At 34.7% G+C, this 18,805-nt stretch overlaps 1 protein-coding gene across 1 annotated transcript in view; it reads right to left on the reverse strand.

Annotated features, from left to right (window-relative positions):
- Positions 1–18,805, reverse strand: part of RSRC1 (arginine and serine rich coiled-coil 1) — a 321,547-nt gene that overhangs the window by 221,804 nt on the left and 80,938 nt on the right. The window lies entirely within an intron of this gene.

Below are 18,805 nucleotides of genomic sequence, written 5' to 3' on the forward strand. Positions count from 1 at the left end.
TTGTGGATGGCTGTTGTTGTATATCCTCTGCTTATAATGTTCCTATTTCCCTCACTAATTCCTACTCATCCCTCTTTCTTCAGGAAAGTTTGCCTGACTGCTCTAAGTAAACCCCATTATATGCTGTTTAAAGCATTACACATCCTTATCCTTAACATTTATCACAATTGAAATTTTATATTTATGTAATTTCATAATTGCCATTTGTTATTTTCCCCCACTGTACCGTAAACTCCATAGGGTCAGGCACCACAACTGTTATTGATCACCATGAGCTCTCCAAGACCCAGCTCAATGCCTGGCACAGTAGGTACTTAATTAACATTTGATGAACGAGTGACAGAAGGGAGGAAGGGCATCTGTTAGGCGGAAATATCTAGGCTATACTCAGTCACCAATGTCCTGGCACGTGGAAAAAGAAGAGACTACATACCAGGGCAATTAATTAAATGTGAGGAACCTAGTAGTTTACAAGTTATCCTAAGACCTTTCCCTTCCCTTCAGTCCCAGAATATTATACTCTTCTTCATTCAAGACTGTTGAACTAACTCTCACCACACAAAAGAGACTTGAAAGACCATTTACTCCATCCCCCTCACTTTACAAGTAAAGAATATGAGCCCATAGATGTTAAGTGACCAGCCCAAAGTAATATACAAGTTAACAGGAGAGCAAGGATGACAATCCAAGCTTACCAGTCTAATGTGGCATTCAGTGTGTCTCTACTATGGTAATACACCATGCATTTTTTTTCAGGTTAAAGGATACAGTACTCGTTACCAATTTATAATCTAGTAACCCTTGTAAATATACACAAGTTTGTCTGGTCACTTATTCTAATTCTGGGTTGAGAAAGTGGGGTGATTGCAACTGTATCTTCAAAGGGCTACCTGAAAACTGTACATTTAGCAACTGCACAGTTCTTGTCTGTGGGATGAATGGTCTGAAAGCAGTTACTCGGACATCATCAGAAGTAAAACCCCAAGGGAAATTTTAATTGTTTCACAGATGTGAAAAAATGTGTGTGTGTGCACACGCATGGGGGGGGGCTGTTTGTGAGGTTAGTTTTAAATATGTTGAACCTGAAGTTCTAGACATGTCCAGCAAGCAGTTGCACTTATCTACCTCAAGTTCCAATAACAGTTCTGGCCTACTGATGACTTGGAAAACGGGGTCAAGGACAAGAAGATGGTGAACCAGATGCCCACATCTTCAGTGAAAACGGAGTATTTCCTAGAAATATATGGAAGGGCAAAAAAGTTTTATGATAAATGGCAGAAGCCTCAGAGGAATATGTTTTAACTTACTCTATTTGAAACAGAGAGAAAGAACAATGATTTCATAGGAAGGATGGATAAAAGAGAAATAAAAAATTCACCTCTTGACACTGAAGTATACAGGATGTTAATAATACTGGATGGAAACTCAGATTCTATTAATGGCAGAGCAGATAAACTAGAAACAACCCTTTCTCCAAGAACGACTTAATGGTTAGCAAACTTTACAGTTTATATATTTATAGTTGGTTTGGTGGTTTCTAAGATTTATCAATTCAATTTCTGAAACTAGATTAAGGTTACCCTAGAATGCCTTCAGAGACAATAGAAATGGACCCACTGGGAGTTTTTACCATCAAACACAATGATGCAAATCAACTAGTTGGGTTGAGTCTTCCTTGCGTCTACTTGGTCATCTTTGCATGAATCCGGTGGTCTGGGTTTGTTTTTTTTTAATCTTTTAAAAAAGGTTTTTAGCTGATATTCATGAAGAACAGTGAGTATCTAGAACTGTGCCACTAATGAAAGGTAGTATTACCTGAGAAGGTGTATTTCTTTAACAGAACTGTGTTGTAGCACCCTTTGGGCCTTCTCTTGCACAAATAGAATCGAGCCTCAAATAATGCCTTTTTAATTGCATCCTCTAGTATTATAGATATACTACAGTACTGTATACATCTGTGAACGTAAAATATCCTCTACATAATGTAGTGTACACAGTAGAGACTGTACTTTATTGGAGCTGTTTTTACTGACGTTATTCTAAAATGCTTTCTTTCCAGATGATGATTGAGAAGAAATTTAATAAATGATGCCAGGTACCACAAGTGTAACTGAACTTGGCAGTTTTCAGGGCTTCTGTTTTTTTACCTTTTAAAAAAAATGGAGTATGCTACATAAATATCTCTATAATTTTGTTCAGAGGACATCAGATCCTGGAAAAGCTGATGCTGCTATTGATGCATAACACGCTATCATTGGTCTTTTTATACAAATATACATATAATTTGAATATTTGGAACTTTACCTGTGCTGTCAACTTTGGTAAAAGTATCCCAGTTGAATTGTAGGATTGACATTGTATAAATTAACAGCCATATTGGTCTAGAAATGTTAAACATAACTTTTTTCTTTTTGTACAGGGCTAAAACATTGTATTGAATACATAAGGTCTAAGCTACATGGGCTTGATTACAGAAACTAGAAAAGTATTCTCTAAATCACAAAGAAAATAAAAGCAACGGACCCACTGGAATTATACCCGATAAAATCATAGACTATAAAATAAATAAAATTAAATACAACAATTAGAAGACAGTGACTGTCAGAATAAATTTTATATTTATTGAGTGAATAAAAAATCCATTATATGCAAGACACTCATTTAAAATATAATGATATAGGCATGTTAAAAATAAAGAAATGGGAGAGATATACCATGCAAAAACTGCTCAAAAGATATCTGGAGTAGTATATTAATATCAGACCATGTGCACTACGTAGAAATAAAACAGCTGAGAATAAAAAGGGATATACTATACAATGATGACAGAAAAAAATAATTCACCAAAAACACATAAAATTGTAAACATAAGTACATGTTCTTTATTATTTTTCTCTCTTTGAATTTATTTTGTACTTGTTTATATTGGTTCTTAAGTTGATTTAAGGTCTTCTTTTCTAATATAAAGATTTATGATACAAATTTCCTTTCAGATACTGTTTTTGCTGCATCTAATAATTTCTCATGTTATATTTTTGTACCTTCCAAGCTCTAAATATTTCCTAATTTCCTTTGCGATTTTCTTTTTTACCTAGGGATTATTTAGATGTGAGATATGTAATTTCCAAGCATTCAGAGATTTCTCTGAATCTTTCTGTATTGATTTCTAGTTTCAATCCACTGTGATAAGAAAACATACTTCGTATGACTTTAGTTCTTATAAATTAGGTAAGGTTTGTTTTATGAATCAGGATATGGTCTATTTAGCGACTGTTCTATGTGTACAGTGTTCTTGGTTGATTCAATTACTCTATTCTTTCACCTCCTTGTTCACTGTCATCCGGCGTAAGGACAAGATGGTGGCAGGGTAATTGGAAGATACAGAAACCTCTTCCCAGGTCGAAACTGGAATTCCAACTAAATTAAAGAAAAATCATCCTGAATAATGAACTGAACACTAGCGAGAGAGAAGCCTTATAACCAAGGATGGACAGAAGAAACCATTTCACCACAATGAGACTGGTAGGCTGTACAGAGAAGATACAAGAGGGCTGTCTAGGCTCCCATGGGTGGCAACTGAAGTTCTGGAGGGATATTTCAGAGGCTGGGGAGCTCCCTCTCAGGAGTGTGGGGTCCCCAAGCTGGGCTCTCTAGCCTACAGCACCAGAATCAGGAAAGGAACCCTAACACCATCTGGCTGTGAAAAGCAGCACGGTTTCTGTCTGCAAGGGAGAGATAGCTAAAGATGCAGAGAGCCCCTTAAAGGGCCAAGGCACAAAATTTCATTTGCAGCCACTTATCTGGGACTCTGGCAGAGGAAAGGCACTTGAGAGTGGCACTCTAGAGTGTACTAGAGACACTTGAGGAGAATTTGGGGTTGGTAGCTCTGGGGAAAGAACTGAAGGAACAGCCACCAGGATCCCTGTGCTAAGTCATTCCCCACACTCTAGGAGCCATCTTTTTCAGGCAGAGCACTCCACTCCAAGTGGCACCAGTCTAAGGGAAAGCAATACCCTGACTGCAGGAATTATTCTGCCCTACCTTGTGGAGCTTAAGTCATGCTGCTGAGTACAACTAGAGATTGTTATGTCAAGATTAAGTTTAACAACTAAGGCAGATCTCTGGGAGCTTTGAGACTTCAGCTTACTCTCCCCTGGGCACAGTGTTGACAAAAGCCAGCCTTGGTACACAGCCTTTTTCTTTCTGCACATACCCAGGAGCAGCAGAGGAAGTCATATGCTGCAGATCCCAAAGAGGTTGCCCAGAGCCAGCCACAGGCAGCATCAGACATTGGTCTGCCCCAGTCACTGCAGATCTACCTAACACAAAGAAACAAAGACAAAGCGGCAGCCAAAATGGGAAGGCAAAAAGGCCGCAAATGAAAGAACAAGACAATTCTCCATAAGAAAAATGAAATGAAAGGGAGACAAGCAATTTATCAGATGGAGAGTTTAGAGTATCGGTTATAAGTATACTCAACAGCATGAAAAAACACACAGAAACAATAAAAAGGACCAATCAGAAATAAAAACTGCAATATCTGAAATAAATAACATACTGGAAAGAATAAGTAGGTCAGATGAAGCAGAGGATTCAATCAGTGATTTGGAAGACAAGGGAGAAAAAATCACCCACGCAGAGCCAGAAAAAAGAAAAGATATAAGGACAGCTTAAGAAACCTTCGGGACAACATGAAACGTAACAACATCATTTTCATCTGTTATGCTGATTACTGAGAAAGAAGTATTGAAGTTTCCAACTATGCTTCTGGATTTTTGACAAGTGCAGAGGTAATTCAATAAGAAATTATAATTTTTAACAAATTGTTTCGGAACAATTAAACATTCAAATATACATATGAAAACTACCTCAACATAAACCTCATACTTTATACAAAACAAACCCCTCAAAACAGATATCCCTAATAGTAAAATTTAAAACTATAAACAGTTTTTTAGAGAATGTCAAAGAAAATCTTCATGACCTGAAGTTAGCCAAAGAATTCTTAGACATGGCACAAAAGCAAGACACATTAAAGACATAATGAATAAAATACACTTTACCAAAATCAAAGCCTTCTGCTCTGCAAACAACACCATTAAGAAATGAAAACAGAGGCTGCCGATCGGGGAAATAATATTCACAATACATGTATCGGACAAATGACTTGTACTCAAAATATATAAGGACCTCTTACAATTTTATATTAAGAAAAAAATTTTAATTGAGTAAATGATTTGAACAGATAGTTCACAAAAGAAGAAATATAAATGACCAATAAACATATAAAAAGATTTTCAGCATCACACTTTCAACTCACATAGTCAAAGATGGACTTGTACTCAGAATATATAAAGACCTTGCAAACCTACCAGTAAGAGAACATAACCTAATTTTAAAATGTGCAAAACAGTTAGAAGTTATATGAATTGCAAATAGGTATATAAAAATGTTCAATGTTATTAGCATTAAAAATTCAAATTAAAACCATGATAACACTATACACTGATATGAATAGATGTGGTATATAATATTTAAAACACCAAGTGTTGATGAGGATATAGACCAAGTAAAACTCTTACTGCTGCTGGTAAAAATGTAATATAGTACAACCGCCCTGTAATACAGTTTAGCAGTTTCCAATAAAAAATGAAAATAAAAAAATAAATGTACATTCATCATGTTTTACATCAACCCCTCATCTAGTCATTCACTAAAAAAAAGGGAAACTTATGTTTGCAGAAAATCTTGTACATGAACGTACAGCAACTATATTCATAATCACCAGATGTCCTTCAAGAAGAAGTAGAAGAATAAAGTGTCATATCAATACAATGGAATACTACTCAGTAAAAAGAAGAATTGTTGACTTGCTACAACTTGAATAAATCTCAAATGCATTAAGCTGCAGAAAGAGAATCAGTCTGAAAAATACATACTTGATTCATTCATCCAACATTTTCAAAAGGTTAAACCTTTAAACATTCAGTGCCCAAAAAATGCATCGATGGTTGCCGGGTACTAGGAATGGTCAGAGTGTAAATTCAAAGGGGTAACACGTGGTATTGTGGGGGAATGGTGAATCTTTTCTGTGCCTTGTTTGTGGCAGTAGTTACATGAATCTATGTGTGTGTTAAATTAAACATAACAAAGATAATTAGAAAATACTTATACATTTGGAAACTAGTAGTATTCTAAATAATTCATAAGTTAAAAGAAATGTTGCAATGAAAATTAGAAAATATTTTGAAATAAATTGTAATGAAAATATTCTACTCCAAACTTATGGTATGTACCTCAGGCTATGATTAGAGGAAAATTCATAACCTTAGATAAACACTAGGGGAAAAAACTCAAAATAAATAAGTTAAATATCCTTCTCAAGATGCTAGAAAACGAACATCACATTAAACGTAAAGAAACTAAAAAGAGAAAAAATAAGAATTAGAGGAATAATAAGGGTTATTCCCTTATATAAGAATCAGAGGATTAATGGAAACAAACATATTGTCCAAAGAATCAACAAAGCCAAAGGTTGGTTGGTTGTAAAAGCTAACTGATAAATTTCCAACAAGATTAAGAAAAAAAGAGAGTAAGCACAAATAACTGATATTAGGTTGCCAAAGCATTATTACCACACAATTAATAATATATATGAGAAATCTTGATAAGATCTTATGAAAATTTTTTGTCAAGAGAAATGAATAATTACAGAAAATGAACAAATTCCTACTAGAAAATTACAACTTACCAAAACTGACACAAAAAGGAATCGAAATCTCACTAATCCTATTATTGGAAAAATTATTTAACTATTAGAAAAATTAAATCCACGAAATAATCTTAATGTTAAGTGGCTTCATAAAGCGAAGTGTACCAAACAGTTACAGAAAACACAAAAGTTACACACACTCTTCTATACTATAGAATTTTAAAAAGTGTATTATTTAACTCTTGAAATGGAAAATAGGTAGTGGAATACTACTTAACAATATAAAGGAACGCACTGATACATAAACCTAAAGTTCTCTCAACAGCAGTATGTAAAATGAAAAATGCCATACTAATCGGCTACATACTGTATGATTACATTTATGTAATGTTGAGAAAAGGTAAAACTTTTCAGTTGGACAGGAACTGGCAGTTGCAGGAAAAAACTACACATGGAGTTATGAGGAAACTTTTCAGGGTGACAGAAATACTTTACATATCATGATTGTGGTCAGAATCACATGACTATGTAGTTTGTCAAAACTCACAGAATTATGTATCTAATAAGTTATCTCAATAAATCTGAATTAAAGAAAAATATACAAAAGAGCATAAGAAAATTTCTAAAAAATAGTGTCAATGGTAAACATATTAAGCAGACACTGCTTTCTTAGCTTCAGAAGCACACATCTTGTGATATAATATCGGTATGATTCCTTACAGCTTAGTTTAAGCCTTGACAATTTTTCAAATTAGTTTGCAGCTGCAAATTCACTGGACCTAACTAATACAATACTACTGACTGATGAATAAAGTTAAAGATCTTCAGTTAAAAGAATAAATAATCTAACATTTAGTTACAATTTGAGCAATTTCATGAGTGTATTTATACAAAAGCACTACTCTTCTTTGTCTGGACAGCTTGGAAAGATAAAAGTATTTTTCTTGTACTCTTGTCTTTCACCATTTTTCTTGCATGGATTTAATTTCTAAGTAGTCACAATATATGTTTTATCTATGGCTTACGAGGTCTGTCTGGGAAAAGTCTAGTCATTGTTAACGTCACAAGAACAGTTTGTGTGGCACAGATGTAAACTGGCAACCAGGGAGAGTGGACTGAAATGTGCACATGCGAACAAAGATGACCTCACTATAACAATGGGGGGCTGTAGACGCTGTTGAGTGAGCACGTGTACAGTGTGGCCATCACATTCAAAATGACTGAGTGAGTACAGCAACAAATCTGCAACAAATTTTGCATTAAGCTTGAACATTCCTCTGTGGAAACGGTTTCAATGATTCAGAAGGCCACAGTTATGGGCAACTGATGACTGGCAGCTCCATCATGACGACACGCTTCATGTCTTGTGCAAATGCTTCATGTCTTGTGCAAAGTTTTTGATAAAACATCAAATCACCCAGGTGACTCAGACGCCCTACAGACCAGTCTTGGTGCCCTGTGACTTCTGGTTTTTCCAAAACTAAAATCACCTTTAAAAGGGAAGAGATTTCTGGCCATCAATGAAATTCAAGAAAATAGGATGGTGCAGCTAATGGCGACTGGGAGAAATGTGTGAGGTCCCGAGGTGATTACTTTGAAGGGGACTGAGGTGTCCTTGTTCTAGGTACAATGTTTCTTGTATCTTCTTCAATATCTCTATTTTTCATATTACATGGCTGTATACTTTCTAAACAGACCTTGTATTCCAAATACATATTACTTTTTAAAATTTGATATTGACTATTTTCCTTTCCTACTGTGGAATGCCTTCCTTTATCCTTCTTTTTTATGAAAAAGATGCTATAGTTGAAACAACCAAACTGATTTTCATGATCTACTTCCAGGTGGCCTGTCAAAGCTGGCATATCCATGGGGGCCAACGGCTGCCATTTCAAAACCTCCTGTAGGAGCTAAGAAAGAATTAAAGAGCGGCACTCGTTGTTGCATTTCCCTAACTGCACCTGCTGTGTTAGTGATCATCACATATGTAACAGCATTTAGAAAGTGCTTTGTGTTTATACCCACAAGGTCCAACCAATCTCTGAGATACATCCCAATCTGCCTGTAGGTATATGCCATCTCAGAACCCAAGGACCTCATCCTTAGCACTAAAATGAAAAGCATTAACCCCAATGACACCATCTGGAATTCTTTTATTATATACTTTCAGTGTCTTGAAATCTAAGATATGTTAACAACGCCTACACGAATGGAATGTGTTACAACCTACTCTGTTTTAGTAGAAAAGTGTACCCTGTAACTACATCTATTCGAAGAAACATATGTTATTCCTATCATCTTGCTATACACACTCCATTTAGTAGGATATTAAAAACATTTAAACCAGCTGCTTTAAAACTATCTATAGTAACATTATCATATAAAAATAGATCATCATGTAGATATCTATTTCCTAATCTCTTCTGTTTCTCTATTTGTGCTGACCAAGATTTGTCTAACATGTCAACCATATATTATGGTTTATTCCAGTCTGCTCTGTTTGGAAGATGCCACTCCAATAATTACTAGAGTTGGAGGAAAGTTTGTGAGAAATAAAACTAGATGTTTTAAAAAGACTGAACAGATTGCTTCCATGTGGATTAACATCATTCATATCTGCAATACTTGAGGTGCTTTTACAATAAAATAAAAATTACAACTACAATAAGTAATTACAAAGAAGAGCTTAGCTTTTAGGGAAGCCACCTTTTTATTTAGGAAGAAAAGACTTGGCTGACATCCTAAGTTTATTCCCTCCACTTTGCTGTAACCACATATGAAAATTTTGGCTTACAAAAGTCATATATGACCTAACTGATGGCAAACACCAAGGTCCTGAGAAAATGACCTCTGTGGAATAGTATATTTAAGTCTAGTAATCTGCCCTGCAACCATGTACCAAATCAACACAGTAGGTGATACCAATTAAAATCCTGAAATAAATTAGACTAGGCACAAAGAGTCATCAATGAGGACTGGAATTTTAATCAGTATTTAAAACAGAAAACCTAGAAGTTACATTCATTTTTTTCACACAACTGATGCTAAATGATATTAATTGCAGCATGCTTGATAACATTTAAAGTATAAAAAATAGTGGAAATTATGGAGACTTTGCAGGAGGTGGTATATGTACAAGTGTGTACACATACACACTTAAACCAGGCATGCGGAGTAGAAAAAAGTTGGTTATTTTTCTAACACAGAGACTCAATTTTATCACTTTTAAATGCTTAAAAGCTAGATTTTATTATCTAGGAACAACTTCTAAAACTATCATTTATTTGTTTACTCTACAAATATTTGAGTACTTGTTATGATCCAAAGAAATATAATGTTGAATAAGACACACAAGGTGTATATAATCTGGCAATCAGACACAAAATTACAAAGTTTTCTATTCAGACTAGGTATAGGTACTATGGGCTCTAAATGCAGGGCCCACTCGTGAGGGGTAGAGAATACTTCATGAAGCGACATCTACAGGATCCACAGTGAGTTCCAAAATTAAATGGAACTGGAAGAAGAGGTAGAAAGGAATGAATAATCCAGCCTGAGGGAATAGCCTTTAAAAAGATTCATAAGTAAGAAAAAGTATACTAGCTGAGAAACTGGTAATCACAAGAATCATTTATTAATGTTACTAATAAAAAATAAAATAACTACCACATGTTGAGAGCCTACTACCTAGTACTACATAGCCTTCTTACACATACTGCTTCTAGTATTTATCACTTTTCGATGATCATTATCCCATTTTACAGAAAAATAAGGGTAAGGGTCAAAAAGAATAACTTGCTCTGTCAGGAAAATTATTCAAATGACTGAGATGAACACAGAAGATCACTGGGAGTCCTGTCCAAGGTGCCTTTCCAAGTTTCTCAACCTTTCCACCTTTCTTTGTCTGAGATATTTTTAATTCCACAAATTACAGATAATTGATAGTAATGCAAATAATTATTTTTACTGATAAGCAAATTAATTATATCCAGTGTAGTTGTAACTGACTTCCTTCCCCTATATGGAAAAACGCAACTTTGACTCCATTAAGCAATTCTGTGTCTTGTATTCCTGGTAGCCTATACATGTGTGCACTCTTCTCCTTTGAGCTATTTGTAAGATCTTGCTAATTATTATCAACTAATGAGTTTAAATAATACTTTTGATGTGTGTTTATGTGTACTTTTATGAGTCATGATTTACTTTTTTTAAAAAAATTGTCCTTTAATAGCTCCAAAGCACAATGAGTCAGAATTTGAAGGTCTATGTGGCTTCTATATGATTCCTAAGACAAAGTTCCTTCTTTTACCCACAACTGACTTCTCTCCTTTTTCTTTTAATGTTAACGACAACATAATTTTTTTAGTACCTCTTGAAAAGGGTCTCACCAAATTTTTTACAGGCAATATGATAAAACTTACTAAAAAGTCCAGCATGAGACTACTTTTATTCTCTCTCATTAACTTCTTCACATAACTGTAATTCCTCAGTCCCTATAGAATGAAGAAGGAAAATAAAAGGTGCCTTCTCTCATTCCAAGGCTTTTCACAGCCAGGCAACCACAAAAAGAAAGAATAAGACTACAGCTCATGCCATGTAGTGCTGTCAAGCATAATTCAAATCAAATCCCACCAGGAAAACTCTAGGATAATTAAAATGTAATGATATAATAAATAACAGAAAGTTGGTGACTTGGGGTGGAACTTACGAAACCCTTGTCTCCTGCTTTCGCTGGACATTCTCTTTAATGTTAGATTACCTTTCTTGACCTTGTCTTTCTGAAAAATCTCACACTGTTTCTGTAGAGCAAAACTAATACCTAGTGATAAATACATAAAACTATACAATGGGAACTGAGTGGTAAATTTCATGGCAACATAAAATACTGAACAACATAATGGGCCAATGTTATGGTGTTCATTCAATTCACAAGGACAGTGTAAAAACTTTAATTTAAAAAAGAAGAAAAATCCAGTGCACACACTTATATAAAGATGTATTTGTTTACCTGCTTAACAAAATTGACAGCAGAGAGCTCCTTTTGCATGTTACAATGACACATGTTGAAGGTACACTTCCTTCGAACCAAACATTTACTCTTCACCACTGGTGAAAGGCAACAAGATCTCTTTACAAAATCTCGTCTTTTTCAATAAATTTTGCATGAAAACATGTTATCCTGGCACAAAGTTGCCTGCTGTCAAATTCGAAGTATGATAAATGTTTAATGAAAACAACACCACACAGCTTGGTGTCAGACAACAGCTATCACACATCCCTGCTTTGATCCAAACAGACACTTAAAAGGGCTTCTAAGCATACTCTGCACCACAGAATTCTATAACCTATATGCAAATAAGGGTAAATTAGCATAAATGACTTCCTGCTGCATAAAGAAATAAGAGGTAAGGAAAAATATGACAGGCTCTAAGAGAATGTAACTGCTGTCAAAACTCAAGGGCCCAACATTCCCAAATCACAACATCTTCTGCCAAGCACTTGGTAAGAAAAATCTCATCAACAGGAATTTATTACATGAAACTCCACAACTGAAGACACTGGAGCACTGCCAAGGTCAAAGCCACAACTAATGTATCTATAAAGTATGCTTACTACATGGTACTGGACTTATACACACTGCTTTTAATACCTATAGCTTTTGAAATATCATTCTCCCCATTTAACAGAAGAATAAATTAAGACTCAGAGAGAATAATTTGTCCTGTAAAGAAAAAATTGTGAATGACTTAAAACGAGCAAAAACTGTTATTTTTGCTGAGTTAACTTTCCCCAAATGTAAACACCCTAACACACTTTTAAAAAAGATACACAATTCAAAAACAGCTACATGTTTATTAGTAGCAATTCCTATGAACAAGTGTGTTACACCTCTGTTGATATTCTTTGTGTTTATAGTCTATAAAGATATATCTAAAATAGTTGCAATATAACTAATATAACTTCTATTTACATCACATAGAAAACATCTTTTACTTTACTGTCAATGTTTACACGATTACAGATGTCCCTATCTCCTCTACTTTGTCCACTTTTTTCCAGCCCTCGCCTCTCCTTCCTTCTGGCCTTCACCACACTGTGGTCTGTGTCTATGGGTTATGCATATAGGTTCTTTGGCTTATCCCTTCACCTTCTTTCATCCAGGCCCCCAAAACCCCATCCCCTCTGACAGCTGTCAGTCTGTTCCATGTATCCATGCCTCTGATTCTACCTTGTCAGTTTATAGTCAATTCTTAATGAAAGATTTTATAAATAGGTAAATATAGGCTGTGGGCTATATTTGAAGCCCAATTTTGCTGCTATCCCAGTGACTTCTATATATATTCTGAGAAAGATTTAAACACAATTGATTTAGTGGCAGTCACATTTCAGTATAAGAAATTCTCCTTAAATATATACACCCCTCCTCCCCAATACCCAGCAAAAAGAACTACGGTACTTCAGTAGTCGGGATATGGGTATGTATGTCCAGCGACAAGCTGGGATGAATTCATACCTCTCTCCAAAATTACAAAGCTTCAGAAAGTTATAAAGGAAGAGAAGTATAAACTCAACTGTCTGAACAAAATATTCCAGAAGTGTTGATGGGTACACTTCTCAAAACAGCTACTAAAAAGTTAATATTGGAATAATAAAAGTAAAGACTTTTCATAGTAGCAAATCAGGAAGGGGAAAAAACTTTAGGAATGAATACTAAATTAGGTTCCTTATGAATTCTAAAGTTATCCAAATTAAGAAAGCATTTTACTAGGTAATCACTGCTTTAAAACCAAATTTTCCTAACTGGTGATTTAAATAACGACTGAAAATAGATTTAAATCAAATCCATTCTTAAGGATGACATGATTTAAAGTAAATAGTAGAATGTCACTGGTGGCATTGACATAGTTATTCACAACTATTTAAATAAGTCTCTAAAATATATAGTAGTCAACTATAATTTATGGAGTTTGAGCAAAGTATTACTAGAGAACATCCAAACATGTGACAACCCAGAAGACCCAGGTGGGGGGGTACAATGTTCACAATCATCAACTATGTTGGCATTATGAGATATCATGACAAATTTCCTATTTCTGATTTTGACGCTCAATAAAAATTTGCTCAACAAAATCACATTAAGCGTCCAATTTCAACCTAATAACCCTATTTATAACATTTGCTTTCATGTTGCAAAGATGACTCTCCATAAAAGAAATTGTCTAACAATATGGTAAATATTTAAGTTTTTAAAACTTGGGGGAAAACTGATAAAAAACAACACAAATAAGTATAAATATTTAAAAGATAAAATTTTCTTAGAAATCCAAATTTATAAATGTAAATCATTAAAAATTAAAGTCATTAAAGCTTCTTGATAGAATCTAAGATAAGAATCAGTGTCTTTCTTACATTAACCATTCACATACTGTTCTAAGGCAAGACACCTTTTAGTGCCTACAAACTCCTGATACCCTACAAACTCCTGATACCCTTTATGTTAGCTCTCCCTTATTCGGCAGATCAATACAATGAATAGATCAATTTATTACATTATAAGACAAATTCTAATTATAATCGTTCAAAAGTTCCACTAATCTCCAGAACTACACTTAATTAGCTATTTATAAAAGGCTTTTCAGAATTACCAATTCCATTTTTTTTCTCAAAAGTCTAATAAAAAGCTCTTCCTCATTATGTAGGCACCCCTGCTTGAGCATTCCTTTCTCTCCCAGTTTTATTTCTCCCAACTTATAAAGTATTCCTTCATCATTACTGTACTTACTCTCCTTGAGTTCTACTTTACAAACGCACGCTTTCTGTTCTATCGATAGTTGTATTGCCGTCTTCAAACTGGTTTGGTAAAAACGAAGGTTGTCATGTACAAGAAGCGGAGGCATGTGAGTTGTTATTTTCTCCTACAGGAGGAAGAATCTACGTTATACAGCACAAGATAAATACTTATTACTAGATTGTACATTCATAAAAATGTCCTAATCAAATTGTGTGTAAATCTTTTTATTTTTCTCTACCTACATGTGTTCTTTTTTTTTATACCATTTGGAAAGAGATGCTCAATAAATAAACCATCTAAATCATCTAAACCAATAAAACAGCTAATAAACCATCATAGAAATAAATTTAACAAAGGCCTAAAAAATTTTGTAGGTTTATTAAATAAAATTAAATATAATTCTAATAAACAGATGAAAGCTGACATGGGAATGTAAGGGGAAAAAAAGAAGAGAAAAGACGGAAACTTATTAATGACAAATTTCTGGCCTGAAAAGAGAAAAATAAGGCACAGAAAATTCCTTCAGTTCCCTAATTATTTTCAAGGAAAGTTTAAGCAATAGCATATCACTGAATCTCAAATACTAGTTCTCATCATCAGTAATTATGTATTACTACAAAAGTGAGGATAGTGTACTACTATGGAGTAAAGGGTCTGTAGTCAGGGAATTTGAATTAGAAGACTGCCATTTACTAGCTCTATAACCACAAACATTCATCTAGACATAGGGTAATAAAAGCACCTATTTCATGAGGTTGTTATGAAAATTAAATGAGATAATGCATGTCAATTGCTTGGCAAAATTCTTTGCTAAGATACTTAAAAAATGTATTTAAATGTTAGATGCTTATTATTACTATGTCCACTGTGAGTAAATCATTTTGTTCATACCTCATAAAGGAATGATCATATCATTACTCTATTTGTAACTTCATTGGCTTCTGCCTGCCTTTAGAATTATCTCTAAACTCCTTGTCACAACTTATAAGGTATTACAATATCATCTCTCTTCATTATTTCTCTTCTATTCTAAACCAAGCTCCATTAAGCTTCAGTTCTTCAAATATGGAGGCAAGACCTTGCTTGCCTCCAAGTCTTTCCATATGAAGTTTATTTTGCATGCAATATTCTTTCCTCTCTCTTCCTTCCTTCAGTGTATAAACATCCCCTCTTTTTTGAGAACCCCTCCCTGACATGTTGACTAGTCTAGGCAACCAACCTAACGTGCACAAAAATATCTTTCAACCAGAATGCGTCAGGACTGGAAAGCCAACATGCTGAAACTGCCCTGTTGGAAGGGTAAAAAGGGCCTGGGTCTGCTTATCTCCAAATTGCAGGGTCTGGCAAGAATAACACCCTTTTTATTATAAAATCTTTCATTACAAAATCATAAGCATGTAATTCTGTAATTCTGTGAGTGTGATAATGGTATCACACTCAAGTACACCACATGACATTTTAGGTGAAATGTTCAAATTAAAACTATAAGTTATACATCCATATTATTTACCTTACAAACCACACTCAACCAGGCTTTGCTTCTGCCAGATCCTGATTTGTTGTATTAGCAATAAATGTACTGAATACTTGTGTATAAACCAGATGTTGACAAGCTACAACCCTTGGGCCAAATCTAGACAATTGTCTATTTTTATAAGTAGGTTTTACTGAAACAGAGCCATGCGGTTCATTTAGTATTATCTATGGCTACTTTTCTGATAAAAGAGCAGAGTTCAATAGTTGCAACAGAGACATGTGGTCCAGGAAGCCTACATTACTTACCATCTTGCCCTTTACAAAAAATGTTGCTTGTCCTTGATTTAAGCTACTGTGACTTAGGTTTTGTCACTTAATGGCTAAAGCAGCCTAACTTCCATGATGTCACTGTAGATACTTACATATCTTCCATTCTATATATGTTTATTTATTCCACCTTGATGAAATCCCCAAGTACGACTGACCTACCATTATGTCCATATTACCAAACAGTAGTTGACAATAGAAGGCATTTAAATATTGTTGAACAAGTGAACAAAAGAACGAATGAGCATTTCTAATCTATCACCAATAAATATTTATTAATAACTAACATGTACATTAGGTATTTGGAGTGATACAAGATATAAGCCCTAGCTGGTGTGGCTCAATGGATTGAGTGCTGGTCTGTGAACCGAAATGTCGCCAATTCAATTCCCAGTCAAGGCACATGCCTGGGTTGCAGGCCAACTCCCCAGTTGGGGGCATGCAAGAGGCAACCAATGGATGTATCTCTCGAACATCAATGTTTCTCTTTGTCTATTTCTCCTTCCCTTCCCCTCTCTCTAAAAATAAGTAAAATCTTAAAAAAAAAGAATTAAGACACATTCTCTATCCTAAATGGCTTACAAATCAGGTTTAAGAAATAAACACATAAGCTTTAAAAAAAGATAAATTATTTTTGGAGCAAAGCAGGGTGCATCTGTACATATATAAACACTACTATATTAAATGTCTATGCTAATGCCCTCAAAAAGTGAATCCTGATTCCACATCATACCGAAAGGTACAAACTTGTGTGTCCTCTACACTAACTAGGAGAGAGGGCACCCTGACATACCACGACCCTGTACTGTGGTCTACTAAAATCATGGAGATGACCAAATCAGGCTGCTCACAGCTTTTGGCATCGGTACCCAGTACCCTTCAACTGACAGCTCTTATTTTGACCTTGTTCACTCCCCTTGCTGAGATGCAGGAAATAATGACAAATACATCATTATCATCTTGTGAACCTGTTACTCTGGAATCAGTCCCTAGAACACAATCAACTCTGAGTGAAAAGGCAGTCTAACCTGTAAAGCTGACCCCGAACCTCAAGACTACTGTCACCATCGCCATACGAGAACCTTGCCAGAAACCACCTGACCTCCATTTTTCCTTCATGCTCTAACTTTTCTTACCTTTAAAATTTGTAAAACAACGCTTCATATAATACTAATTTTAAACTGTGCAAAAAAAAAAAGTTGGTGAGATGGAAAGCAAAAATTTAATGACCACTAAAAACCGTAAGTTACACATCTCGTAGTCATCTGATATCAAAAGTGTAAATCAAAAGAAAAAAAAGGAACAAGAAGCAAGACAAGTCCTTGATTGACATAATTTGTGCATCCTTTTACTTCATATTTTCCAGTTTCACAAACCTACTCAACACCCCTTCTTCAAATCTATCATCTTCCCAACTTTCTCCCTTTATCAATAGATTTCCCCTACACTCTCTCTGATCCTCATACTATTCTACCAACTCTGTTTGACTTAGTTTCCCCATCCTTATAGCCAGATATCCAAACCTATCCCCTCCCCCATAACATTCAAGAATCCTTAAAATTACAAATGGGCAGAATTCAGAATTTTGAAGTATTACAACAGCTCTACTAGTATTAATGGTTGTAGGGTGATCAAGAGAAAAAAATTAGATAGCAATGTTAATCCTCTTCCATAATCAACCATAAATTTATTATTTCAACAAACACTTAAAAGTCAATGATCTAGGCAGGTTTGTGTAATACCACAGTAAATCTGGAAATACAAAATAAACATACAGAGAACTGGGAAAAGATAAGGATTAGAGAAGAGATCCATACCCTTTACTAAACTTAATTATTCATAGACTCAAGATCTCAAGAAACCATATGCAAGACCACGGTAAGCTCTTGAATTTAACACTGAAATCTGATTGGTAAATTAAAAATGAAAACGTTTAATGGAAGTATTAAAGTGAACATATGTAAGGTGTTGAAGGACTGACAAAAGAGGATAAATTCCAAAATGTTTTACTTCATAGAATAAAATACCCCAATGTCAGTTATGAATGAAACAAGTAAGGAGGTATAATTTAAGCTACTAACCACACCTTATTTAACAGCCTCTAATAAATAGTTATGAGTGAACTTCACCCTGCAAATGGACAGAGCTAGACTAACTGTTTCAATAATATCAATTCCACAAAAAATAAATTCCAGGTCTTATATGCACATACCTTCACTCTAATACACAGATACCCCTTAATACTGTCCAGGTTCCCATTTTACACTGAAAGAGACCTAACCAATAGTAAATCACATGGTTCATTCCCTTTGTTTCACCTTTAATCTTTTCCTTAGACATCTTTACAATACCATAATAGATATGTTTAATCATTAGTCTTCAAATTTTAAATTCATATTCATGATAACGGCAATCAAATGTAAAACTTTCCTACAGAATTGTGTTTCTCTCTACTGAGATACTAAGCTTCAACAGAGCCATTTATTTTGTGTTTCCAA

The sequence above is a fragment of the Artibeus jamaicensis genome, unplaced genomic scaffold, assembly GCF_021234435.1.
Source record: "Artibeus jamaicensis isolate MK-2021 breed Jamaican fruit bat unplaced genomic scaffold, CSHL_Jam_final scaffold_474, whole genome shotgun sequence".
NCBI lineage: Eukaryota > Metazoa > Chordata > Mammalia > Chiroptera > Phyllostomidae > Artibeus > Artibeus jamaicensis.